This window comes from Mastomys coucha, unplaced genomic scaffold (genome assembly GCF_008632895.1).
Source record: "Mastomys coucha isolate ucsf_1 unplaced genomic scaffold, UCSF_Mcou_1 pScaffold8, whole genome shotgun sequence".
Classification (NCBI taxonomy): Eukaryota; Metazoa; Chordata; class Mammalia; order Rodentia; family Muridae; genus Mastomys; species Mastomys coucha.
Genome location: NW_022196914.1, coordinates 23742298 through 23769064, shown reverse-complemented (window position 1 = coordinate 23769064; position 26767 = coordinate 23742298). Strand labels below are relative to the sequence as shown.

Here is a 26767-nt window from a genome sequence, read left to right as displayed (position 1 = left end):
AGATTATCTAGATGAGCTCAGAGTAATTGTGGGGGGGGTCTTTATAAGAGAAAAAGAGAGAGACAAGAAAGGGCCAGTGAAAGGCATACTAAGTATAAACAAAGACAACACAAGGCTGCTGTCCTTGATGAGACCCAGGGAACTCAGTGGCTTCTGGGCTCTGAAAAAAGCAGGAAATAGATCCTCCCCTGAGTCTCAAGGAAGAACTATGCAGCTCGTGCAGGCCCAATCTTAGCCCCACAAGACCCATGTCAGATCAATAACCTCCTGAAATTAAAATATATGTTAAGTTGTACAGCACTTGAACCCTGACCCTGACAGGGAACGTTCTAGAACCTCACCCAGAGAATGCTTTTCTGTGATCAGAGTTTGGTAGGCCACTAGCAATTAGGTAATTCATACAACCCTGTCACCATCAGGATGTCCACCTGAATAAAAGCAGTGTCAATGTGTGTCTTAGTTATTCTTCTATTGCCGTGAGGACACCATGACTGGACAACTTTTGAAAGAAAGCAAAATTGGAGGCTTGCTTACAGTTTCAGAGAGTTAGTTCATTATCATCATGGTGGGGAGCAAAGCAGTAGGCAGGCCAGCATCTTCCTGGAGTAGTAGCTGACAGCTTACATTTGATCCAAAGGATATAGGTAGGGAGAGAGCGAGACTGGGCCTACCACAAGCTTTTGAAGCCTCAAAGTCCACTCCCTGTGACACACCTCCTAATCCTTCCCAAACAGTTGCACTTACAGGGGACCAACCATTCAAACACCTGAGCCATTGGAGACCATTCTCATTCAAACCACCACAGTGGGTATACTAGCCAAAGTTCTGTGCTCTCCTTTCATTCCTTATAATTTCCCCTCATAGGTTACAGAGTACCATAGCCAGCTTTCTCATCCCACAAATCTGAACAGATCAGAGGAAAACATGTGACCAAGCTAGACAAATCCCTGCAATTCAGGATTGGAGCTAAGAATAAAGGCAAGTTTTCCGTGGCTGCAAACATGAGAGCTCCTTAAGTTATGAGCTGGCCATCTCTGCCTACAGGGAAACCTTGGGCACAAACAAAGCATCCTTCAAAAAGAGAGACAAGAAGATACAGACACTGCAAGAACACATAAGTGTTTTTTAAATTTAATTTTTTCATTTAAAAATTTTTATTTTTATTTATTTATTTGCTTATTTATTTATTTATTTTACATCCCAATTGCAGTTTCCCTCCCTCTCCTCTTTCCAGTCCTTCCCTCACATCTGCTCCCCCATCTTCTGCTCTCTCTTTCTCTTCAGAAAAGGGGATGCCTCCCACATCAAGTTGCTGCATATCAAATTGCTGCAAGACTGGGTGCATTTCTCTTATTGGGGCTAGCCTAAGCAGCCCAATGTGTGTGTGGGGGGGGAGGTCTTATTTCTTGACAGTTCTGCATCTCTCTCCTTCCTCTCTTCTCAGCATCATTACTACCTATGCTGTGGTGTCATGGTGCCACCCTGGCCCTAGTGTACCTCCTCTACTTCTTTTCTGCATCTGAAGTAATCCTGGCCCACATAGGACACACTACAGTCACCAGAGCCTAGAATTCAATAGGAAGTGCTTATTATAAATTATGTGCAACCTACACATAATTTTTAGTTCCACTATGAACTCTTCTACACAAAATAAGGAATACAGATGATGTGTCGTTTCTCTCTTGTCCCAGGAGTTTCCTATTGCTACAAGATAATTAGAATCAGCTTGTCACCAATAAAGCACAACCTAAATGCAGGAGAGTTAATGCAGATAAAGTAAAACATTCATCAAGAGGAACATGGAGCTCAAGGTAGGCTTTTCACACACACACACACACACACACACCAAACATACTCATTCACACGAATTATCAACAAACAAATGCATTTGCAACAAACACGCATACACATATACACATACACACATATACATATATACTGAAAGGAAGAAAGCGCACCAAGAACACATTCCTATCCAGGAGATTTCCTATGATGGAGCTGTACAGATGCAACATATGGCATGAAGGCCTTTGAAGTGACTGTATCCACTCTCAGCAACATTACCGTTTCCTAAGACTAAAAGGAGGTCAAGAAGGTGAAAATATATTATTGACCTTTTAAAAATCTTTATAATAAGATTTAAACCATTAGCTTACTGGGTATACATCTGCATAGCTGCCAGGACATAATTAAAAGCCCCACAGTAAAGCTTAAGTAGTTTCCTTCATTATAAACCAGTGGAGTAAGGAGATGGCTGGGCAATGACCCATTTACTCCTCCAGGTACTTTAATTAGTCCCAGAAACACCAAAGCTCCTTTTTTGAGAAGTGGAAATCTATTTCTGTTATCCATTAGCACCCTAAAAGCATTTCTGCAGGTATTAGATGCAATTCAATGGCCAGGCAATAGGATGTCACAAACACAGAGCATGATAAATGTCCTCCACGGGGCCTGTAGGACCCCTTCTTCCTGAGTGAGCCTTGTGTGTGCATGCTTAGCTTATACAAGAAATGGAGAATTCCAGCTAGGATAAAATTAGATTCTAAAACCATCATGAAGTTAATGAACAAGTGTGATTATGAGGCAGATGCCAACACACGTTAGGAAAGGAGTTAAATACCCGGTGTCTTTATTATGCTCTAAATTTTCTCTTTAAGCAGGTGGAACATATTTTCAAGGTAAATGAATTGACTGGGTAGTTTTTCACTTTAAACTGCCTTGGTCTATACAAGCCTGGGCAAAAGGCTTTGTTTATACACAAAGGTTCTGAAATCAATTCTCTGAGCACAAAGAAAATCAATACTCTGGCACCTGTATTATCGATTGTAAATATAACCAAATATAGATCGCATAGCATTTAGAGTCGTGAAAGAATTGGGTCAGGAAGGTTTTTATTTGCACAGGATTCTTACCACTGATATGGACAGAAACAAGTGTTTTCCCAGGGAGTAGAAGAACACGAAGTGAATCCTGTAGAGCATCTTCAGGAAACAACCCACAAGGAGCAGAAACATGAATAGGAAAACAGATTTCTTCTTGAGTGACTCTGGGATCCGCCTTGCTGCATGCAGAATGATGTGGAACCCTAAGCTTTTCCTTCTGAGCCTCTTGAGAGCCACATTAATCCCTTGCAAAACAAGATCAGATCCTGGAGACCAAGAGGCTCAAGAGCTCCTCTAGCTCTCATGTGCTGCACCTGGGATGCGGGGTATACAATACAGCCCATTGCCCAAATCTCACAAGAATGGCAAAGGGCCTTGGAAGGAAGGCATCTCCTCAGAAGTTCAAAGGGAGAAAACAATGCCCAAGTGAGTTACATGTCCCCACTCTCGGGCTACCTCCTGCTCACCTCAGTCCTGGGGGATCCTCCCCTGGGTCTCTCATCATTCATGCACTAAGCCCAAGCTGTCCTTCCTATCCTGTGCCCAGATCCCTCCATTTACCCCCCTACCATTTAGCCACTACTGCCCAACCCCAAAAAGCTTCAGGAAGCCATTCTTCTTTTGTCACGCTACCCCTCAGCTCCTATCTCTTACATCTAGTTACATGCCCCAAGATCTCCTCCACATCCAAGGATAACTTTCTTCCAAAATAAATAGTGCCTTCCAAGTCATCAGTGACATTGACATTTCCAGACAAGTCATGGCGTCATTTTGTGATGAACCAAAAAAATGACTACAGACGACTTAAAATAAGACCCCAGCAAAAATAGTCACAACATGAAGAACACACACAAAACATTCAAACCCTGTTAGACATGACTGACTGCACTCAAATGCAAAACAATGGCTAGCCACTGGCACAACAGCTGCATATGACCATCCCTGATAGAACAGGAAAGCAAAGTGGTCTTACTGATTGTCAAGGAGTCAGACCACAGGTGGACAGGGTCTCCTATGCAGATGCATTTAAAGGGCAAGGAAACTACACTTGGCTAACTATGGCAGACCTTGGTCTGAGAGCCCCTCGCCCACCTCTCCCTTCCTGCGCCAGAGAAGCATTCAAATGGCTGCTCCCCTAATTGTCTGTCTGCTGCCATTACTGCCTTTGCCTGTCAATGTTCTGTCACATGGCTGGCTGGCTGCTTGCTTAGGGTCAGTGATAACAGCTGCTTGGGGTCTCTGCCATAGTTCACCTTCAGTAGCAGCTGTCCATCACGTAGGGGCTGCTGAGAACCGGGATCCATGCAGGCCATAGGACCACACTCAGGAGCTTACCGGCACGAAGCTTCACAGACACGACCCACCATCTCTGACAGAGACCAGTGTGAGGCTTCACCACTCACTGATCCCTCCTGTGTGTTCATGCCATGATAACCAGGACAATTTGTTCTCAGCTGGTTTTGACTTGCTTGTGGTTTTCAGTACTGATTACCATAGTGGTATTCCCAGTGAGAAGGCTAAACCTTTTCAAAAGCTAAGACCCTCATCATTTATCTCTTTAATTTGTGTGTGTGTGTGTGTGTGTGTTTGTGTAAGGGCATACATATGTGAGGATGTAGGTATGAGCATCCTTACATGTGCATATAGAGGACACAGGCTGGGTTTGCTGTGTTGCTCAATTATATACTGATTTTTTTTTTCTTTTTTGAGACAGAGTTTCCTACTGAATTGAGCTAGGCTGTCTGGTGAAAGAATCACTCAGTGCTGCCTCCTTAGCACTGAGGTTGCAGGTAAGCATCTTCATGCCCGATTTTCACAGGGACATGGGGATTGAACCCAGTCCCTCATGCTTATGTCTCTCTAGACCCCCAACTCTCAATGGTTGTATCACCTTAACACTCCCCACTGGAGACCAAGTTTCCAGTGTATGAGCTTTTGGGGTCCCACCCAACCATAGCAGCATGTCTATAATGGTGTAGTTACATTATGAGGAATAGTCTTGGGGCTGAGAGGTGTCTCCAGGCTTAAGAGCACATACTCTTCTTGCAGAGGACCATTTTAGGTAACTCAAGCTCCAAGGGATCAAAAATTCTCTTCTGCCCCTCCACATATACCTGCACGCTCATGTACATACCTACACACAAAAATATAAATGGGGATTATTAAAAACAAATCATAAGAATAGTCTTAAAGGAGAAGATCTCCAATTTTGATCAATGAGAATCCAATTTTCCGCTCCTCCGGTCACATCTAATGACTGAAAAAGTTGCCCATAAACTACTTAAAAACCAGTCTCTCTAAACGGCTATCGAGCTTGTGAACTCACAGTATCTGTGGTTAGCTGGTTATGAGCACAAGACCTACACGAGATCTAGCCAGCCAAATGTCTAGCATAGAAGGGGAAGGTGTTTTCCAGGCCCATTCACCACTAAGGAGCTATTGGCAGCTGCTAGCTGCTGGAGGAGGAAGAAGCATTCATCTTTGAAAGAGGGGTCACTGGTAGGTTTCCTAGGCTCCAGGGAGTGAACCCATACCCATATACATATGGACAGCAGTAACTGGATTGATGACTTATAATAGGAAAAAAAAAAGGGCTAAAGAGATGGCACAGCAGTTAGTGGTACACACTGGTCTTGCAGAGGAACTGAGTTCAGTTCCCAGCACCTACAGAATTCTGCTCACAGCACACACACAAACACACACACACACACACACACACACACACACACACACACACGTGTGCGTGCACACATGCGCACAGGAGCACATGCACAAGCGATCGCATATGATCACACAATTAAAAGTAATAAAAACAAATCTAAAAAGAAAGAAGACGAGATGTTTTGGTACATGTTGAAGGAATACAGAAGTTACAAGGGTAAATGGGGACAGGATATAATCATAGTTCATTGACCATACATACAAAATTCTCAAAAAAATTATATAATAAATAAGTTAGTCTATGGGCTGAGTATTTTTATGTTAACTTGACACAAGCTAGAGTCATCTGAGAGGAGGGAACCTCAACCAAGAAAATGCCTCCGTAAGATCAGGCTGCAGGCAAGTTTGTAGGGCATTTTCTTAATTAGTGATTGATGGGGGAGGGCCCAGTGCATTGTGGGTAGGGCCATCCCTGGGCTGGTGGTCCTGGATTGTATAAGAAAGCAACCTGAGCAAGCCATAATGAGCAGTGAGCAGCATTCCTTCATGGCACTGTCAGCTCCTGCCTGTAGGAGGAACAGCTCTGGTCAGGTCACCTCAATGTAAATGCTGGGGGTGGGTGGGGGGGAGGCTTGCACAAATGCAAAGGCACCTCCTGCAGGAGGACCTAATTGAAGACTGCCTGAGAGACCAAGGATTGCTGACACAGACAATGCCAGCCAATCAGGGAAACTGTTATTTAGAAGAGATGCTTTCTTGGGACCAATGGGCTGTGGATGGAGTATTAAAGGAGCTTGCAGCATTCTCACCTGCTCCTGGTATCTATGTCATTGTTTCTAGGCTACCTCACCTCCCACCCCCAAGGGCAGGTAGGGTTGCGCAGTGAGTAGTCCAGGACACAAGCAACACCTTGCCCTGTTTCGGTTCCTGTCCTGATTTCCTTCATTGATGAACGGTGATATGGAAGTCAAATAAATCCTTTCCCCTCAAACTTGCTCTGGTCATGCTGTTTTATCACAGCAACAGTAACCTTAACTAAGACAGTCTGTCTTTCACGGAACAAAAACCTAGATGCTGTGTATAAGCGCACAGTCACAGGAATAAGACCTTAGCCATGGACCTTCAGATTAAGTCTCTGGATGTATGATTATAGCAGAACAGAGAAACGCATCTACAAATACATTTTGTGTGTGTGTGAAACATCTAAATATATCCCACAAACCCAAAATAGAATTCTCTTTCTTGGCTGAGCCTGAAAGGTCTATGACTACCATCACTGTTCCACACAGGGGAAAACAGTAAAGGGAAGTCAGCATAGGAAGAGACAGTATGATGGACATGCCTCGTGTCTTGGTCCTTTAGTGATTCTCTAAGAAAATGTCTTATATTGGGCAGTGTTAGAAATGTTACAAGTGAGCTGTGTAACGGTGATGCGCCCCTTCAATCCCTGCACTTGGGAGACGAAGGCAGGCAGATCTCTTGAGTTTGAGGCCATTCTGGTCTACAGAAGAAGTTCAATATAGCCAGAGTTACACAGAGAAACCCTATCTCAAAACAAAACAAAACAAAACAAAACAAAACAAAAACAAAAACAAAAACAAAAAGAAAAGAAGAGAAAAGAAAAGAAAAGGAAATGTTAAAAATGTACTTCATCGTTTTGGTGGCTATGGAATCCAAGCTCCAGGTAGCTTTTGAGTCTGGGAATCTCTCACTTTGCTCTAAATATGCATCTGCTGCTACATCCTTAGATGGTGAAATAGAAGGGGCAGCAGACTTCTTCAAGCCTTTTATAAAGACACTAATCTCATCATTGTTACCTGCTCACTTCCCAGAGGCCCCACCCAATGCATTGGGCATTAAATCCAACATGAGTTTTGAATCCATAGCACCCTTCTTTAACCAATTCTGTGAAAACATGTGTCCATGGAGCACACTACCGGGGCTCTCCCTGAACCCCAAGCTTCACTGTGAACCCAACTTAGAGCCTGCCCATTCTGAACTGGAAAAGGGAATAACATTGATTAAGGACTTTCCATTTTATGTTTATTGTTGGTCTGTTCGACTATCTTATAACTATGATAACAGTTCCATTATATACATGAAAAACTAGGTTTGTAGCAGGTTTATGAGATGCTAGTTAAAAAAAAAAAAACTGTTGTAATGGTTGTATTGAGTAAGACAGTTAGTGAGTGGGTGTAGCTGACTTCTCATGTGCTTAGATTCCAAACATGTGCCACCATGTCCAGTTTTGTGGGCAGGGATGGCCTCTTGAGTACTGGGATTGAAGGTATGCACCCTGTACCAGCTTTGTGGTTGTTGTTTTTCATGTTAAAAATAATTCCCAACAGATTTTAAGGCAAAAAAAAAAATACAGAGGAGAAAATTATTGTTAAGAAGCTTATGAGTTATACTCTTCTTGTGGGTTGAATTTATTACCTCAAAAAAGATATTGAATTCCTAAAGCCCAGGATTTGAGGTTATCTTATTTGGAAAACACGTCTTGCAGACTAACAACATTGTAATAAAGTTATCAGGATGGTCACACCTGTCAGAATAGCTAGGATAAAAAACTCAGGTGACAGCAGATGCTGGAGAGGTTGTGGAGAAAGAGGAACATTACTTCATTGTTGGTGGGATTGCAAACTGGTACAACCACTCTGGAAATCAGTTTGGCGGTTCCTCCGGAAATTGGACATAGTTCTACCAGAGGACCCAGCTATACCACTCCTGGGCATATACCCAAAAGATACTGCAACATGTAAGAAGGACACATGCTCCACCATGTTCATAGCAGCCTTATTTATAATAGCCAGAACCTGGAAACAACCCAGATGTCCCTCAACAGAGGAGTGGATACAGAAATTGTGGTACATCTACACAATGGAGTACTACTCAGCTACTAAAAACAATAAATTTATGAAATTCTTAGGTAAATGGATGGATCTGGAGAATATCATCCTGAGTGAGGTAACCCAATTACAAAAGAACAAACACGGTATGCACTCTCTGATAAGTGGTTATTAGCTCAGAAGTTTGGAGTACAAGAACAACCCACAAACCACAAGGAACTCAAGAAGAAGGAAGACCAAAGGTGGACATTTCATTCCTTCTTAAAAGGGGGAACCAAGTACCCATGGAAGAAGTGGCAGAGATTAACTATGGAGCAGAGACTGAAGGAAAGACAAGCCAGCCTAAATATAGTTATCTCCTGAGAGACTCTGACAGCACCTGACTAATACAGATGTAGAGGCTCACAGCCTTCCATTGAACTGAGTACAGGATCCCCAGTGAAGGAGTTAGAGAAAGGACCAATGGAGCTGAGGGGTTTGCAGCCCCTTAGGACGAACAACAATATGAACTTACTAGTAACCTCAGAGCTCCCAGAGTCTCAACCACCAACCAAGGTCTGCACATGGTAGGACTGATAGTTCTGGCAGCGCGTGTATAGTGGAGGATTGCAAATTCAATCATCAATGGGAGGAGAGGACCTCAGCCCTGTGAAGGTTCTGTGCCCCAGTGTGGGGGAATTCCAGGGCCAATAAGTGGAGAGGGTGGGGTGGCAGGCATGGGGAGTGGGGAGGCAACTGGGGTTTGTTTTTGTTGTTTTTGTTTGTTTCTTTGTTTCTTAGAGGGGAAACTGGGAAGGGAGAAATTTACATGTAAATAAAGAAAATATCTAATAAAAATTTTAAAAAAAGTTATCAGGGTGGGCTCAATTCTAATATGAGTAATATCATAGAATGGAAATATGCAGATAGACATGCACTGAGGGATGGGGATGAGGAGGCACAAGGGAAGAAGTCAATCACATGACTGGAATGATGCAGCTACCATCCTCCAAACACCCACGGCCACCAGGACAGGAAGCGAGGTGTGCACCAAACCTCCACAGAGGGCCACCAGAAGCCAGGGAGAGACACTGAACGAGCTCCCAGAAAAGGTATGCCCTTTGCTGACACCTTCATTCCGACTTCTCAGACTTACAGGAGTACAGATTTCTGTCAAAAAGGTACCTAGTTTGTAGCACTTTGCTATTGTAGCTTTAGAAAACTAATAACAATGCCTTCCCCTGATTAGGTAACTTTTTAAAGATACTGTGCATCTCAAATGGATGGCATCAGTGTGTTAAATCAGAAGAAACAGACTGCCAAGTGTGCCCATGTAAAGCAGGCATGCCGCCCACTTGGCCCTTCAGAGACATCTGGCAATATCAAACCCACCAGCAAGTAAGCGACGAACCCACGCCACACCTACATACTGAGGTGAGTTTTAATTTCTTTGTCCATCAATGCGATGCTGAAAAGAACATCAGCTAAAAAAGAAATAATTTGAGAAAGGAAATTTCAGGTGCTCGCTGCAGACAGGTGTGTGGATTTATCTTCTGACATGTACAAATTTAAAATATCACAGGCTTAAGAGTTTTCTCGACTAATATATTTTTATGTTTATAAAATTAAAATTAAACATATAAGCATACTTTAGAGTTGATAATACTGAAAGTTGGAAAACAAAAGCAGTTTGACTGGATTTTACTTCAAGGCGGTAAAGAGATCGAGCAAGCTTACTGGGTTGATCTGACCAAAAGATACGAGTTTAACCGTTAGTGTTTTATAAACCACACTTATCATCAAGATACTATTCCTATAGACAAGTCTGTATTAGCGAATGCTTTCTACTGAGCAATTTGAGCATTTATTTTTATAGAGTGAGTAAGACTTGTTTATTACAGCTAAAATTTATGATGTTGATCAGACAGACAGAAGAGTTCAAATTTACTCTTTTTTAAAAAGGAGAGGAATAATTATCCCTGTGATGAGGAACTTGCGTTAGTGTGACAGAAGCATTTCCCTGATGCTGGACATTCATGTCTAAGCCTCACGTTCCTGAACTCTAACTCAAACTACTACCATGCTTTCTTTTCCTTTCCGATTTCCCTGGCCTGCGTCTTAAATCAGGGCATCCTCATACTCCCCCATGGAAACTTTCTCCACCTCCTAAATTCAGCTTCTCACAGATTAGATAGCTGAGCCTGCCTGGTTCCTGGCCTCCAGCTCTAAAGGTGATTTCCCCTCCTCTTCTCCATCTCCCTCCTCTGGCAGCTGTCAATATTCTCTGTTTCCCACTGTGTTGTTTTTCTCTTACATGACAATGAAATTATCCTCGTGTTTCAAAAATGTCCTTTTATTATTTGTTTAATTTATTCTACCTTTAGTTTCTTAATGTAGTCCTTCAAAACACATGAACTTAAGAGAAATAAAAAATAGCTGATAAATTTACATGTTCACAAAAAGAAAATGACACATGAGGCAAAGGTTACTGGGCAAGGGTTACTGAGTTGTGTTTAGAATAAAACTGTTTTAAATCACAAAGCATACGTCAGGCATGATGGTACAAATCTACACTCCTAGTAGTCTAACAACAGAGGCAGGAGGGTCACCAAAAAAGAATGTAAAAAATAAAGAGATGGCACACACACACACACACACACACACACAGACACACACACACACCACCTGTAAGAGCACTTGGGAAGTGGAAGTAGGAAATCAAGAGTTCAAAGTCATCCTCAGCTATATAGTAAGTTCAAGACTAGCCTGGGCTACATGAGATCCCTTCTCAAGAAACAGAGAAATGTGATAGTAACTAAAAGCAAGCAATAAATGTCTGGTTTGGATTTTTTCATTTATGTTGCTCTCTTATATGTATGTATATGTATGTAAACATACCTGTGGACATCTGACTAGTATGTCAGATCTCTTGAGGGTAGAATTCAAGGTGATTGTTAGCTGCCCCTGTGGTTGCTGGAAACGGAGCTCTATTCTTGAGCATCAAGCATTCTTAACTATTGAGCATCTCTTCGGCCCATAGATGTCAGTTGTGATAAATAAGATCATTTTAAAAATAAAATTTGCAACTGGTACAGCACCTGGGTGCTTGCAAACATAGAGGTGTATTTGACTGACTGTGGCATTTCCACAGCCCTTGTGACAGCAATCCAATACAGCAGCACATTCCACCCACTGTTCTCTTTTTTGTCTTAATGACAGTGTGTTAATCTAACTTGTCTAGTTCTACAAATTACCTCTTAATCCACAGATTATACATCTGAAAAAAATAGAATTATATGTGAAATTCTAGAGCCTTTCTCCCTCACAACCATCAATTTCCCTGTCCCCCTCCCCACAAATATTGGGTGGTGACAGTGGTCAGAATTTCAGTCTTTATAAACTTTCTTCATAGTCATCATTCATATTGACTTGAACTCACAGAATCTTCCTTTACTGTGAGCAACACTCTGGTGGGTGTGGTGATTTGAATAAAAAAATGGCCCCTATAGACACATAGGGATTGCCACTCTTAGAAGTGTGGCTTTGTTGGAGTACGTGTGGTTTTGTTGAAGGAGGTATAGCACTGGAAGCTGGGCTGTGAAGCCTCAAATGCTCAAGCCAGGCCTAATGTGATTTACACTTTCTGATGTCTGTTGATCTGGACGTAGAACTCTCAGCAACTTCTCCAGCACCATATCGGCCCACACACTGCCATGCCTCCCAACCATGGCAATAATGTAGTAAACCTCTGAACTGTAAACCAGACCCAATTAAATGTCTTCCTTTATGGTCATGGTGTCTCTTCCCAGCAATACAAACCTAACCAAGACAGTGGATAAGGACTAATAGCAGATGAAAGCTCATCCAAGAGATGACTGCTAACCCTGATCCTCGTTCCCATGCTCATTCCGTGATTTGGGGTTACAAAGACCTCCAAACTCGTCTCATCCCACATATTCCTTCCATTGAGATGAAATGTGGTAGGGGTAGAAAAAAGTTCAAGCTTGGTGAATGAGACCAGGAAGCAAACTAGGTGGGAAGGAAAACGGCCGCCAGCCCTGTTTAAAAGTTATAGTGTGGTTTTTCAATAAGAATGACTTCCACAGGCTCACATGTTTGCATGCTTAGCCCTTCCCTCCCCGGCCCCCGCTGATGAACTGTTTGACCAGGATTAGGAGGTGGGACCTTGTTGAAGGTTTGTTGTTGACAGTAGGCTTGGAGGTTTCAAAAGCCCAAACGGTGGTCCTCCACCCCCACCACCCTACCTCCACCTCCTCACACCCACCATCAACTCCACTCTCTGTTGTCTGTAGATATGTATGTAAATCTCTCAGCTACTGCTCCAGAGCCATGATTGTCTGCTTCACACCCACCATGATGACAATGAACTCACCCTCCAAAACTGTAAGCCAGCCCCAACTAAATGTTTTCTTGTATAAGAGTTTCCTTGGTCATGGTGTCTCTTCACAGCAATAGAACACGGACTAAGACAGGGAGCCTGCCACTGCTTTAACCAATATGGTAGACCAGAAGTAACTTTCATGGCCTGGTAACAAAAGTGACACAGCTGCCACCTCACTCTGCAGATTACTTCCTGTAGTTTTCAACCACCTTGAGAGCTGCCCCTGCCTGAAGCACCACCCTGCTGTAAGGAGCACTCCCTGAAAAGAAACTACATGAAGCTATATGGATAATGGGAAGAGCCAGCTGCTAGGCTGCTAGGCTGCCAGGCACAGATACTCCAGCCTCCAGGAGCTACATGGTAGACTCCCCAAGCCAAGACCACGCAGCTGGCATTCAGTAACAGGAGGCAATAAGACAACTACCATTTTTAAGTCACTGAGTTTGTGTTTGATCTACTCTGTTGCAAGGATAACCAGAGTACCCTCTGGGTTTCAAGAATGTACGTTGCTTTTATTTGAAAGTAAAAACTCTCTACGGGTGAGGAGGAAATGTGGAACTGAGCCTTGTGTATGCTAAGCAAGCCTCTACTTCAGAGCTGCAACACCTGCACAGAAATACCCCTAACATTGCTGCCTTGCTGTTTGTTTAAATATCTGCTACTGTCTACCGGTCTAGGTCTAAGCTAGATGTCCTAACTCAGCCACCCTTACCTATAAGGGGAAGAATAGAGGACCCTGAGGAACACCAGGCCATATGGAAGACAAAGGAGAGACCAGTGACAGGCAGCTTACTCTGGTGGACTCTGAGCAAGCTAATTAAAGGCCTCTATTGCCAAATACAGAGAGAGCAGGTTGGGAGAGAAGGCTGAGAATGATAAACCACAGAGCTATTCTGAGATCCAAGCAATGTGGAGGCAGCCCTACCCTGGGGGCTCTTTATCACCAAATAACAGCAGTTTGGCTTCAGGGAAGTTTATCAACATGGCAATTTTCATCCCTTTTCCTACCAAAAGAGGTGCCTTGAACTATATAATATAGGAGCTAATCTTCCCATGGATTTGAAGACCTGAAGCCGCAAGATCAAAGGTGTGTGCAGGGTGGTTTATTTGAGGCCTCTCCCCTTGGCATACAGACGGCTATTTTCACACTAGGACCTCATGTGGTCAATCCTTCCCTCATTCTGTGTGTGTCCATGTTCTGATCATCTCTCTTTACAAAGGTGAGCAATCAGATAGGACCAGGGCTCATGCTTACAGCCTCATTTGATCTCTTTCTAAAAAGACACCATGTCCAAATACAGTTGCATCTTGGGGTACCAGAGGACTGGGAAGTTAGACTTCAGCTTGTGAGTGCAAGGATAGGAGTGAGTGGGTCTGGAACACAGTGGGGATCTGAGCTAGAGTCTCCTCAGCACCTGCCTTGTTGGCTACAGTACTGATGTCTTTGTTCTAAGTAGAAAGCACTGCTTACTGCAGGACTTGGCATGGTTCCCTCCCTCTCACTGCTGTTCTTCGAAACCCTTGCCAGATCCTTATCCACTGCTGCAGCTTCGCCTGCTGCCTCCCTCCAGAGGGCCCTCCTCGTGTCTCCACTGGGCCTCAGCTCCTCATGAGGCCATGTTTGCTGGCTGGACTGCTCGGGCCTCAGCCTCCTTCTGATCCACTACTGGCTATAGACAAGGCCCCGTCTTCAGGCATCTCCTCAGCACTGTCAGCGTAACACACAGAGGCCTGGTCTTTGGTGATCTCTAGTCTCTGTGCAGTTCCTGAGTTGGTCCTCTGGGAGAAGACTCTCCAGTCAATGACAGTTTCTTTCTCAGAGGTAGGCCTTGTTTTGTGTTTCTGAATAAACAGTCAGTGGGCATCCCCATCCAGAGCAGGAGGCTCAGACATGACCCACTAAGACCACAGACTTCCAAGAGGAAGATTTTTAATTTTGTTCCTATGTCCAGAAGTCCAGGACTACATCCTGTGGTTGGTGCTATCAGAAGACTCAGCCCATGGCCCACAGTCTCACCCTACTGGCCCCACCTGGAAGCTGGTTGAAAAGAGCTGATCCTTCACCTCTGATCTCAGGGCAGAAATGCTGGCCTGTGGGAATTTCATCATAATACTGTTACCCAGTCTGGGGTAGCTTTCACCTCCAGCTTTCACTATTAAGCCAATATAGAGTATTAACTCTGGACAGATACCTCATGCAGGGTTTGACAAGTACCATACCACTTCAAATCCCATCTCCTGAAGACTGACTCACTGTAAGTTAGTCATAAACAGCAAGCAGGCTCCGTAACTGCTTCTTATTTATTTAAAAGGAAAGTGAAGTAAAATATCATTAGTTTCATAGTGAGCCTCTGAGGCGCGTTGGAGTCATGAAGGAAACTTAAGAAAAGGGCTTATAAGAACATGTGCAGGCTGCAGGCATGTGTCAATGGGGAAAGTGCTGGCTGCACAAGCTAGGGACGTGAATTCAGACCCCCTGGTACCCATGGAAAACTGGAGGGCAGAGGTTCACATCTATAAACCCAAACCCAGCAGCAGCAGGAAGAGGCAGCAAGAGCCTAGAGGCTCTCAGATCAGCTTGCCTACCTGAACTACCCCTGGGCTACAGGCTCCTTGAGGAATCCAGTCACAAAATATAAGGTGTAGACTAATAGAGGAAAGAAACACACACACACACCACACACACATACACACACACTCACACAGACACAGACAAACACACACTCACACACACACACACTCTGGCCAGTACACATACATGCAAAGTAAATTTCCATAGAGAGAGGAGAGGTTCTGGCCAATATACAAACATGCAAAGTAAATCTATGCATGCTCACACACAAAGAGAGACAGACAGACAGAGAGACAGAGAGGAGACAAAGGGGGGAAGAGATAAACAGAAAGACAGACTGTTGCCACTACACACGTATGCAAATTAAAACTACAGAAACACAACAGGAAGAGACAAGCGGACTCTGGCTGTGCATAATGTGCATGCAAAGTAATCCTGCACACACAGAGAGAAGAAAAAACAATCTATATGAAGGAAGAGAGCGAGGAAAGAGAGACAAAGAAATGAAGGAAGGAGGAGAGAGAAAGGGAAAGAGGAAAAAATAAGATGACAAAAGCAAAATGGGAAGGAAAGGAAGACAGAGTGAAGGAGGGAGGGGGAGGGAGGAAGAAGGAGGGGGAAATGGGGAAGGGAGGGGGAGAGGGAGGTAAAGATGAAGGGATGAAGAGAGGGAGAGAAAGAGGGAGGGGGAGAGAGAAAAAAGAGAAAGGGAGAAAGGAATGGAGAAATTACTAAAACAGAAGGGAGGGAGGGAAAGAAAATGAAGGAGAGAAGCCATCTTCAGAATGAGCTTGTTGTACTTTAAACACAGTCGGCACTTAACAAGTGTTTGCTAAATTGAACCGAACTGCTCAAGTGTAGTTAATACCTTCCCCGTTCCAGCCTCACTTTCTAAGTATTTTCTCTAGAGAGAAGTGAAAGCAAAAGAAAAACACGCAGTCATCCAACTCGTCCTTCACAGCACAGGTGGGGCGGGGCTGGAGGCCGGGCCTGCCCTGGCTGTAGCAGACAAAAGCAGCCACACAGCTCCCCAGGCTGGTTCCCTGGAGGTGAAGCAATCCGGGAGATAAAAATATCCTTGGCAGATGATTTACGCTCGAGTTCAGCCGCTGGTTTTCATTCCTAAATAAAGTAACCTAGAGCTGTTCCACCTTTTTTTTTTTAAACCTGTTTGTTGAAGGCCACAAGACACGAAGCCAAAAGCAAACAGCATAGAGGTATAAATACACTCCCGGGTGGCCCCGATCCAGGAAAGAACTAAGCATGACAAAATGGGAAAATGTAACAGGTGAGCTTCCTCCTGGGGTCTTAAAGCAGCCAAGAAGATGCGGTTCTTCGAAATAGCCATGTTTGCAGGCTCTTCTCTCTGATTCTGAGACCGGCTTCATGAATTCCATTACCCAGACGTGAGGGAGACAGGAGTCTCCCCTCCCTGGGGAAGGTTAAGTTCTATGAGATCAGCTTTCAGCAACAGGACACCTTATGCATTATATTTTTACTTAGATGTCTGTAACCACAGAAACACGCCTTTTGCAGTATTGATGATAATTCTCCAGGGCTGCCAAAATCTTGTCCCTGTCCACCTTGGCTTAGGGTCAGTGTTAACAGGGAATAGCAATGACGGCATGATGCTGTGTGGGCAACAAAACAACTGAGCCCTGATTTTGTTTCTCTCTCGATGTTCTTCACACTGACCTGCAAACATTTCCCACCTACAACTTTTGTAAACTAGGAGCTGCTTGCCTGGCTGGGGAGACAAAGAATTGCAGAGAGTGTTTACAAAGATGTGACCCATCGTATTTACCACAAGATACTGGCATGTGATGTAAATTTCTAGAAGCAATATTATGTTTCTTATTTGTTTTTGTTTTTTAAAACAAAGATTCCCAAGCTGACCAAAAACTTAAGCCCCTTTTGCCTCCATTCCTAAACACAGAGATTAGAGAGGTGTCTTTTCAATCTAGAAACATTATTCTCTGTACTTTTTCTAGGTACAAAATTGTATATACATGAATTTATTACAGAAAAAAAAAAAGACAGGGTTTCTCTCCATAGCCTGGCTGTCCTAAAACTCACTACGTACACCAAGAAGGCCTCAAACTCAGAGAAATCCACCTATCTCTGCTTCCTGATTATAGAGATTAAAGGCATGAGCCACTTCACCTGGCAATTAAAGAAAGTTTTTAAATAAAGGAAAAAAATTAAAATCCTCCTTTAAAGTTACTAGTGAGAGATGATATCAATACTTTGTAGTATGCTGTTAATTTTGCACTCTATGTATACTCATAGAAATGTATCCCTTTAAAAACCTATTTTTTCACTCATTAATTTGTAAAGATACACTTTAACTTTTTATTACATCTATTTATTTGGTTGGTTTTGTCTATTCTGTGCATGCAGTGCACACATACCACAGTGCATACGTGGAGGGCAGAGGAGAACTTTCAGAAATTGGTTCTCTTCTTCCACCATGTGAGTCCTGAAAAACTGAACTCAGGTCTTCAGGCACAGTACTAAGTGCCTCTACCCACATAGCCTTTTTACCAGCCCATAAACATAATTTTCAACAATATTTTGGGAGCTGAAGAGTTTGCAAACTTGATAGGTTAAAAAGACATATATCAAGTTGCCTCTTTTGTTGTACTGTTGAAGTTGAACAAGAAACATTTGTGGTGCATGGAGGTTCTTGTCTGGAGGTTGAGGCAGGACAAAAAAAGAGTCTGAGGGCAGCCTAGAGTACACAGTAAGACACACTAGCCTGGGCTACACAGTAAGACACACTAGCTTGGGCTACACAGTGAGATACACTAGCCTGGGGTACACAGTAAGACACACTAGCCTGGGCTACACAGTAAGACACACTAGCTTGGGATACACATAAGACACACCTCCAGAGAACAAAAACAAAACCAGAAGTAACAAAATCCAACAGTTGGCAATGTAGCTCAGTTGTAAGAGTCCTAGAATGTTTGAGGCCCTTGATTAGATCCCCAGCACCACCCAAACCTAAAATAGCACCCCTGATCACTTTAAATGCTCTAGCACCAACAGTTTCACACCAAGAGAAAATTAGAGGCAAAGGATGCAGCAGCGAAATTTTGAAGCAAGCAATTGTCAACGCAGAAGAGCCCAGTATGAACTAGCACACCCTTAAACGATAACACTTGGAAAGCATTTGTGATCTCATAGTATGCTGATTTAGGTTAAGAGTCATTTGTTGAGTCTAGCATCCACCTCATTTGCCACTTCAGGGTCTCTATTTCCTTTGACAGACAATGAAAACCAGAGGGTCATTGAGAAGATTAAAATGAACCAAGCATTCACTTTTGCTGAAGCAGACTTATTAGAAATGGCAGGTATTTATGATATATAAATTATACAATGACAGTGTTAACATGCTTCCCACAATGAGATGCTCACAATACAAAACAGCAGCTTTTAAACAAGTTATTAAATATTTACAGAGAAATTCTGCATCATTTCACAAGCAGAATCTAAAAATGTTGAATGGGTAGAACCCTCCGGAGACAGGGAGCTCACCGGAGTTTTGAAAGAGGTCAAGGGAAGGTTAGAAAATTCCAATTCGACATAGTAGTAAGGTTAAGGCATCTATTCTGTAAGACGATGACTGATGACTAGTGTTTGTTCCTACCGGCTTTCCTGAATACAATGCATTGTTACAGACTTTGTGTTCTCTTAACCAAGAAAAGATACTCACATGAGAAAATATGTCGTTCACTTAGCTTCATTTAGCCATTCCACAATAGCTACTACTCCAATGCTTTCTGTTAGTCTGGGACTGTAACTCAGGACTAGAGTACTTACCTTACATTTGTGCCTGATAAATATGTCCTTAACTAAAATAAATCAAGAATTCTACAGAGAAGGAAATGCCCAAGTAGATGAACTTACATATACACCATTCTCCATTACGTATGCATTCACATTTATTAAACCATAACAAACCACATGTTTTATGGATTAACAGATTTTTTATAGTAATGTAGCTGTATATATTATGGTTAAATGAAACATATATAAGTACACACATATACAATCTCCCTTGAAATCTTATAGTTTACCTAAATTCTATTGTTACCCTAAAATGGTTACTGAGAGGAAGGACTAGGGCTAAGATGCACTTCACTGGAAGAGATCTTGCCCGCCTTCATGCACAAAGCCCTAAGTTGGATCCTTGGCTAAAAAAGAAAAACAAATAAAAGACCTACAACTTAAAAGGAGCAAAACTAAATGAAAAGAGCGCTGGTTTGCTTACACCTCTTGCCCTGTGCCTCTTGTCTGCTGTGCAAAGGTTAGAAAACCGCCCAGTGGGGCTTTTATCCTTAACCCAACCTAACCCTAACCCTTACTCTACAGGAGCCCTACCCTATAGCTCTACCCTCTCTCTCTCCAAGGGAACTAAACATTTGCTTTTGCCCAAACACAAAGGACTAGCGAGAGCTGGTAACAACCAACAAACTCGACTCAAAAGCGACCTTTGCCACACCTGGGTATCTGTGATGCTCGTTATGGGAACTACAGAACAAGTCTTGAGTGTAAAGCTCTGACCAACAGCGGTCATTTAGCAATGAGAGTAGGCGGGGTAAAAAGAGGATGAAGATACTGGGTGGGGAGGAGGTGATCCCTGAGGCCCCCACGTTTGCAGTGAGTGTCCCCAACAAGCAGAGCTGCCCTGTGCTGCCCAGGGAAGGCAGGGGAAAAAAAAAAAAGGCAGCTCTTGGCTCTTGCCATAAAAGGATCATGAAAGTAATCTCAAGCCTCAAAACCTGTCAGACCCCTCTCTTTTATGCCACCCTCAGAGCCGGGAGCCCTAGGTTGTCTGGGCAAGGGAGCCACGCACGCACGAAACGCGCTCAATACCAGTTTGTCCATGACGCGGCGCTCCAGAGACTGTGCAGTGCCCACAACCTGGTGCAAAGACCCTTCCTCTGTAGTCCTCAGCCACAGCCTTCCTCTATGGACGCCTCAGGCTGCCTGTTGTCCGGTGTGCAGGGCTGTTTGGGGCTCCCGGGGTTGCCATGACGACAAGCAATGCTCCTCCTGGACCGGCTCCCTCCTCCTGCACCGGCTCCCTCCTCCTGCCTGCTCCTAGCAGAGCACATTCCTGGCTTCTGCTCCAGGACACCAGGCTCCACACTGGGGAACAGAAGTCAAAAACAAAGTCATTTCTTGACAGTTAACCATATTCTTTTAGAACTCTCATCAACGTTATACTCAGCATCATCTATAGCCAAATTCACATATTTGTAATTTGTTTAAATGCAGACGTTTTAAGTGTTTCTAGCTTCAGGAGAAAAGATATTTAAACCATATTGGAAGGTTCTAAGACTAATGTGCAGTTTCCCACAGCTTGGAATCATTTTTAACTTCCCTTGCTTCCTGGTCAATCATTTCCATCACAACCATTTACTGGTCTAAGACCTCAGTGGAAATGTTTAAACTTGACTTTTAATTGGCAGGTAACAAAGCTGATCCTACATGCTGCACCCCCCCCCCCCTTAGTAAGAACAACAGTGGCATATGAGAATTCCAAGGGACTATCCAAAGAAATTTAAGTAGATACATTTCAAATGTGCCAACACTCATCTGGGCCAGAGCTGTTCAATACGAAGGGAACATGTCACACATGTGGGCTTGCATTTTCTAGAAATACTACTTCTGAGAGTAAAAAGTATGCAAAATTAATAGTACGTTTCATTTACCCCACTAGATTGGTTCAATGTAAACAACATATTTAAAATAAAATTCCTAAGGCACCTTTTACAATCTCTGTTACAGAATCCAGAACTCTGAGGTGTGTTTGATACTTATAACATAGCTTGGTTCCAGGGCCACATTTCAGGTTGCTGGAATACCAAGAGAATGATTGCCACTATCCTGGACAGGACAGATCTCCTAAGGCTATCAAGGCTATGATGGCCAACCCATATCCTGATGAACAAAGAAATGTGGCCTGATTAACCTGATTTCCACCAAAAAGAAAAGTCCTTAAGCATCATAACACTCTCCAGAAACAAACAAAATGTAAAAATAACAGTTAAGGGGTTGGTGTGGTTGCTGGTGTGTGTGTGTGTGTGTGTGTGTGTGTGTGTGTGTGTGTGTGTGTGTATAAATGTAAAAATAATGACATTCCAACCATCAGAACTTGTAGACAATTTGTGCCTAAGAACAGCATCTTTGCTACATAATACCTTTCAGATTCAGGTACAGAAGATGCTGAAATGAGGGTAAAGGTCATTAAGTTTGTCCACAAGGCTCTATATGTCATTGTCCAGTCTTTCTCATTACATTAGCGTTAAAGTTAGCATCCTACAATTTCCTTAGAAACATTTAAACCCAGCCACCTTTGTTTATCTGTTTTTCAAGATGGGGTTTCTCTTTGTAGTTCTGGCTGTCCAGGAACTCACTCTGTAGTCCAGGCTGGCCTCAAACTCAGAGATCTTCCTGCCTCTGTCTCCCAAGTGCTGCGATTAAAGGTCTGCACCATTACTCTGGGATTTACCAGTCATCTTCGTAGAGATGAGAACAGTATCAGGACTAGAGCATCGGATGCTATGCCTGAGAAAAAGGGGTAAAAAGCCACCCCACTCCACGTGATCATCTCACACTGACTTGATTCATCTTAAAATGCCTGAGTCTGTCAGTTGCCAGCATCACCTCTCTTGTAAAGACTCAGTGAGAGGAAGTAGCTTGCCCGCAGCTATACCAGTAGAAGAGAATGAGCACTGAGCCTTGGCAATTTACCTCAGCTGCTGCCTGGCCTCTAGTCTATACTGAAAGAAGATGTAGGAAGCTGGGCATGGAAATAAAGTGTCTACAGGAGAGTGGTGCATCAGCACCAGTCTGACTAAATCCAGAAAGAAGGTACAGCTACAGCTGGGCTACTACAGTCATACAGTTCCCTGATTTGCATCATCTTAGGTAAAATTGTGTAGTAGGTATTGTTGTCTTTGATGTTCCCTTCAAAAAAAGAATATGTGCTTGTGGCGTGAGAGTGGTGTGAGACAGGATTCTCCAAACTAGAGCAAACCCCCTTGATTGTATACTAAGCCCCCAACCTTCATTAGTCATACCTGTCTGCCATTAATACTTAACTCTTCACTCTCTTGGGTACCACACTTTAAAGAATCATGTCAATGGCCACCCATGGCTCCAAGGGAGGCTGGAAAGTATTGCAGTTTCTGTCTCTCTAGTAGAAGCAGAGCTGAAGATGAAGTGAGTGAGCTCTACAGAAGACAGTGACTTCTGCCACTCCAAAAGTTTTTTTTGTTTGTTTGTTTGTTTGTTTTGTTTTGTTTTGTTTTGTTTTTGAGTTCCTTTTTTTTAGTAACTCATATACAACTACTTGTCTTCTGGTTTGTTGAAGCAGTAAATCAGACAACACTTGCTGCAGTAATGCCTGTCAAAGTGGCTACCCATGAAAACCCCAGCACCACATTCATCAGAAGGATACTCTCAACGAAGTCAGCTAATTTTGCCATTTTCATCCACCTTATAGTATTTCAGCACAGCCAACTTAACCTTCTTCCTCTTATGCTTATTCTTCTTGGGAGTGGTGTAGGACTTCTTCCTTTTCTTAGCACCACCTCGAAGTCTCTCGACACAAGATGAAGGGTGGACTCCTTTTGAATGTTGTAGTCAGACAAAGTACAGCCATCTTCCAGCTGCTTACCAGCAAAGACCAACCTCTGCTGGTCAGAAGGAATTCCTTCCTTATCCTGGATCTTGGCCCTTACATTTTCTATAGTGTCCGAGGGTTCAACCTCGAGCGTGATGGTCTTCCCCGTAATGGTCTTCACAAAAATCTGCATCGTGGCAGGGGCTCCACCCCACGATGGCAGATGGGAAAGCCACTCCAAAGTTTTATACCGTAAATTTAATGATTTGTAAACTGTTATTTCCTTTCTGGTTTTTTTTTTATACTTGTCAGCTCATCATTTATGAGAAGCAACAGAAATTTCACCTAAAAGTGATGTAAGCAACACAGCAAACAAAATTCTGTTGGGTAGTATCTATTTGTCTGTTTGTCTTTTTTTACCTATCTGTTATCTCTTTTCTTTCTATTACCCTCCTATTCCTCTGTAAAATAGAAAAATGGTATTACTTTAGAACTGAAATGATGTCCCAAACTAAGAAAATTCATGGAACTCCAGGGAGCTAACATAGGAGTGTTAAGTATTTATGTTCTGAAAATCAGATTCACAGGAAAAATTATATATAATTTTTATAATATGTTAAAACATAATACAAAAGACCTGGTGTCTAGCACTGTTCCAGTAAACAGTTATGTGGCTTTTAATGAGTCTGTCATTGTTTTTATTCCCATAAAATACCTATCTTTTTTATAAAAATGAAGTCATTGTCTAGATCAGCTCTTCTCAGATCTGAAATGTTGCAACTCTGTGTAATTGGTCTTAACACCTATGATGCATTGTTCATAAAGTTGTTTGTCCTAAATTTAAGAGCTGGTTTTTGCAAACCAAATTTATGCTGGGCCACAAAAGCACCAAATAGGAGTCTATTGATGAAAGGTCCAAGGATTCAGGGTTAGATTTCGGTTTACTTCCAAACTTTTAAGAAAAGAAATAAGCTGCTTTCTTGAAGCAAGTAGTGTAGTTCCCTGGATGGTGCCATGATCTGCAGCCAGAATCAAGGAAGACAAGAGCTGAGGATTTGCTGCATCCCTAGCATCCTCCTCCATCCCTCTTGAGCCAGCATTGCATCACTTAAGCTGATGCTGTCACTGGAAGGCAAAGTTTGACTGGCTAGGCCAGTTGTCTTATTAAGTCCAACACCTTTACACTGAAGAAATTAATCTACTCTATTATGCAGGAAGCCATCATGACAGTCTGTTAGCATCCTAGGAATCTTTCCACTTTTCTAGTGAAAGAAAAAAAGTCATCCATCCCTTTCACACCTTAGCGGGAATGTAGTCACGTGATCTGGGGTATTTATCTTCTTTCACTAAGCTCCATGTTTTTATGTTTGAAGACTTTCCTACCAACGAAAGCCTTCTGTCCTCTACAGAAGTTAAAGTACCCACTGTTCTCCCAACAGGGCAACCAAACATGTTCAATCGGACACATCAACCTTGCACTTCAATCAGAAGCTAATCACGATTGCCCAAGCATGAGGAAAACAAGGGCAATACCAACAGGTAGGTTCAAGTGGTTGGCAGGAAACCCAAAGAACTACAGGTAACTAAGGAGTACTGAGAGCAGAAGAAATAGTCTTCCTCAGGGAAGAGCACATTAACTGGTTATCCCGTACCCAGTGGTCAGCCCTGGAAACATACACACAAGTAACATTACACAAACTATGCAAGTTGTATATATATATATATGTATGTGTGTATATATATATATGTACGTATATATATGTGTGTGTATATTACATACACATATGTATGTATATGTATATATACATATATGTGTGTGTGTTTACATATAGGCATGTAAAATAACATCAATAAATGAAAAAACTATGCCATGAATTTGAAAGAAATAGGTTATATGGCAGGGTTCAGGAGGGAAGAAAGGACAGGAAGAAATTATATAATTATAATCTCAAAAACAAGAGAAAAGGGGTTTCTCATTTTTTGTATTGTTTTGTTTTTGATGCTGTTGTTGTTGTTGTTATGGAGGCCCCATATTTGCATATTCAGGAGCCAACCAGTGTGGTCACAATGTCTTACAGGAACCACTTTCTCAGCTACCATGAGCTACCTCATAGCCTTGTCATTTTGTTACATTCTTTATTTTTATTTTTTGGCCTTTTTGTCTTTTTTGTTTCCATCTATAATGATTAATCTCCATTTTTACTTCCATTTTATTTATTTATTTATTCATTAATTTTACATCCCAATTGTAGCCCCGCCCCACTTCAGAAGCCTCATTTCCTCTGGAACTTGAGTGAGAGGTGGCTGTAAGCCTCCAGATGTGGATGATCAGAATCAAACTCTGCTCCTCTGTAAGAGTAGGAAGCAACCTTAACTGATAAGACATCTCTAAATTTAATATAAAGTATTCTTATAACTAAAATGTGTACTTGACACCCAAAATAAAATCTTATGTTACAGAAAGCTAAAGAAACAAGATGACTTCTTCATCGGACTCAAGGAAGTGTTAGCACAGAAGGATTTAACTAAAGGGAAATCTACAGAGGAGGCTCGAGGACTTTGCCACCTTGTTGTGTATGTAGAATCACAGATTACCAAAAATATGTTTGCTAAAAATGTATTATCTGCAAAGGGTGTCAAAATTTAAAATGTCTAATAGAAAACTGCTAACAAGTAATTTGAAGAGAGTGTGTCAGAATGTGTGTGTGTGTGTGTGTGTGTATGTGTGTGTGAAAGAGAGAGAGAGCTTTATCTAAAGTTGTAATATTTTAATGAAAATTATAGGGCTGGAGAGATGGCTCAGAGATTAAGAGCACTGACTGCTCTTCCAGAGGACCTGGGTTCAATTCTCAGAACCAACAGAGAGTTCACACTATCTGTTATTCACACCCTCACACAGACATACTTGCAGGCAAGATATCAATGCACATGAAATAAAAATACATTATGATAAAAATTCTTTTTAAAAATATCAAAGCTGAATTTACTATTAACATTGACTCTTTATCAAATGTTATTTTTCCATATATATATATAAGCATTCATTCAAATAGTTAGGGATGTTTAGTGATTTGTTTTCATTTTGTGTAACCTGTGTTTGTGTACTTATGTGTTTCCACATGTGTGCATGAGGCACCCAGAGAACTGATGTCAGTATCTTTTTCAGTTGCTCTCCACCTTAGATTTTGAGAAAGGGTCTCAAATTAATTCATTAATTCAGGAAGGCTAACTGGCTCCTGAGTTCCAGAAGTCTTCCTCCTTAGTTTTCAGATTACAAAGGTCCATTATTGTCAGGAATGAGGTGGTACACAACTTTAATCCCAGTACACGGGAGGCAGAAGCAGGTGGATCTTTGTGAATCTGAGGCTAGACTGGTCTACAGAGCTAGTTCCAGGAGAGCCAGAGCTACACAAAGAAACCCTGTCTCAAACAAAACAAAACAAACAAAATAAAACAGAACAAAACACTATAAAACCAAACAAACAAAGAAAACACACATGCCCGTGCACCCAGATCTTTTACATGGGTTCTGGGGATTCAGCGTCAGTTCTCTATCTTGTACTATAGACACTTTACCAATAGAGTTGTCTCCTCATAGCCCCGGGTTGATTTATTTTTCAGTAGGGAATAAGTGCATGGTTTTTGTTATGTAAATTATCTTTACATTGTATGCTTTAGTTTGTGCCTTCAAGGTCCAGTCTCAGATTAACAAAGATACAAGTCGAATAATCTATCCACCAGCTGCTTGCTAGTTCTTGGATGACCTTGTTAATAAATTTTAGA

General features: G+C 42.4%; 1 long non-coding RNA gene and 1 pseudogene across 1 annotated transcript; one reads left to right on the top strand and one right to left on the bottom strand.

Annotated features, from left to right (window-relative positions):
* The first annotated feature begins 1752 nt into the window (after positions 1–1752).
* LOC116083501 lies at positions 1753–18672 on the top strand. Its single transcript, XR_004115751.1, has 4 exons — positions 1753–1811; positions 4597–4672; positions 9621–9805; positions 18618–18672. It is a non-coding gene; the product is annotated as an uncharacterized LOC116083501 (long non-coding RNA).
* Positions 18673–22707: 4035 nt separating this feature from the next.
* Positions 22708–23183, bottom strand: LOC116083416 (annotated as a pseudogene).
* Positions 23184–26767: the final 3584 nt, after the last annotated feature.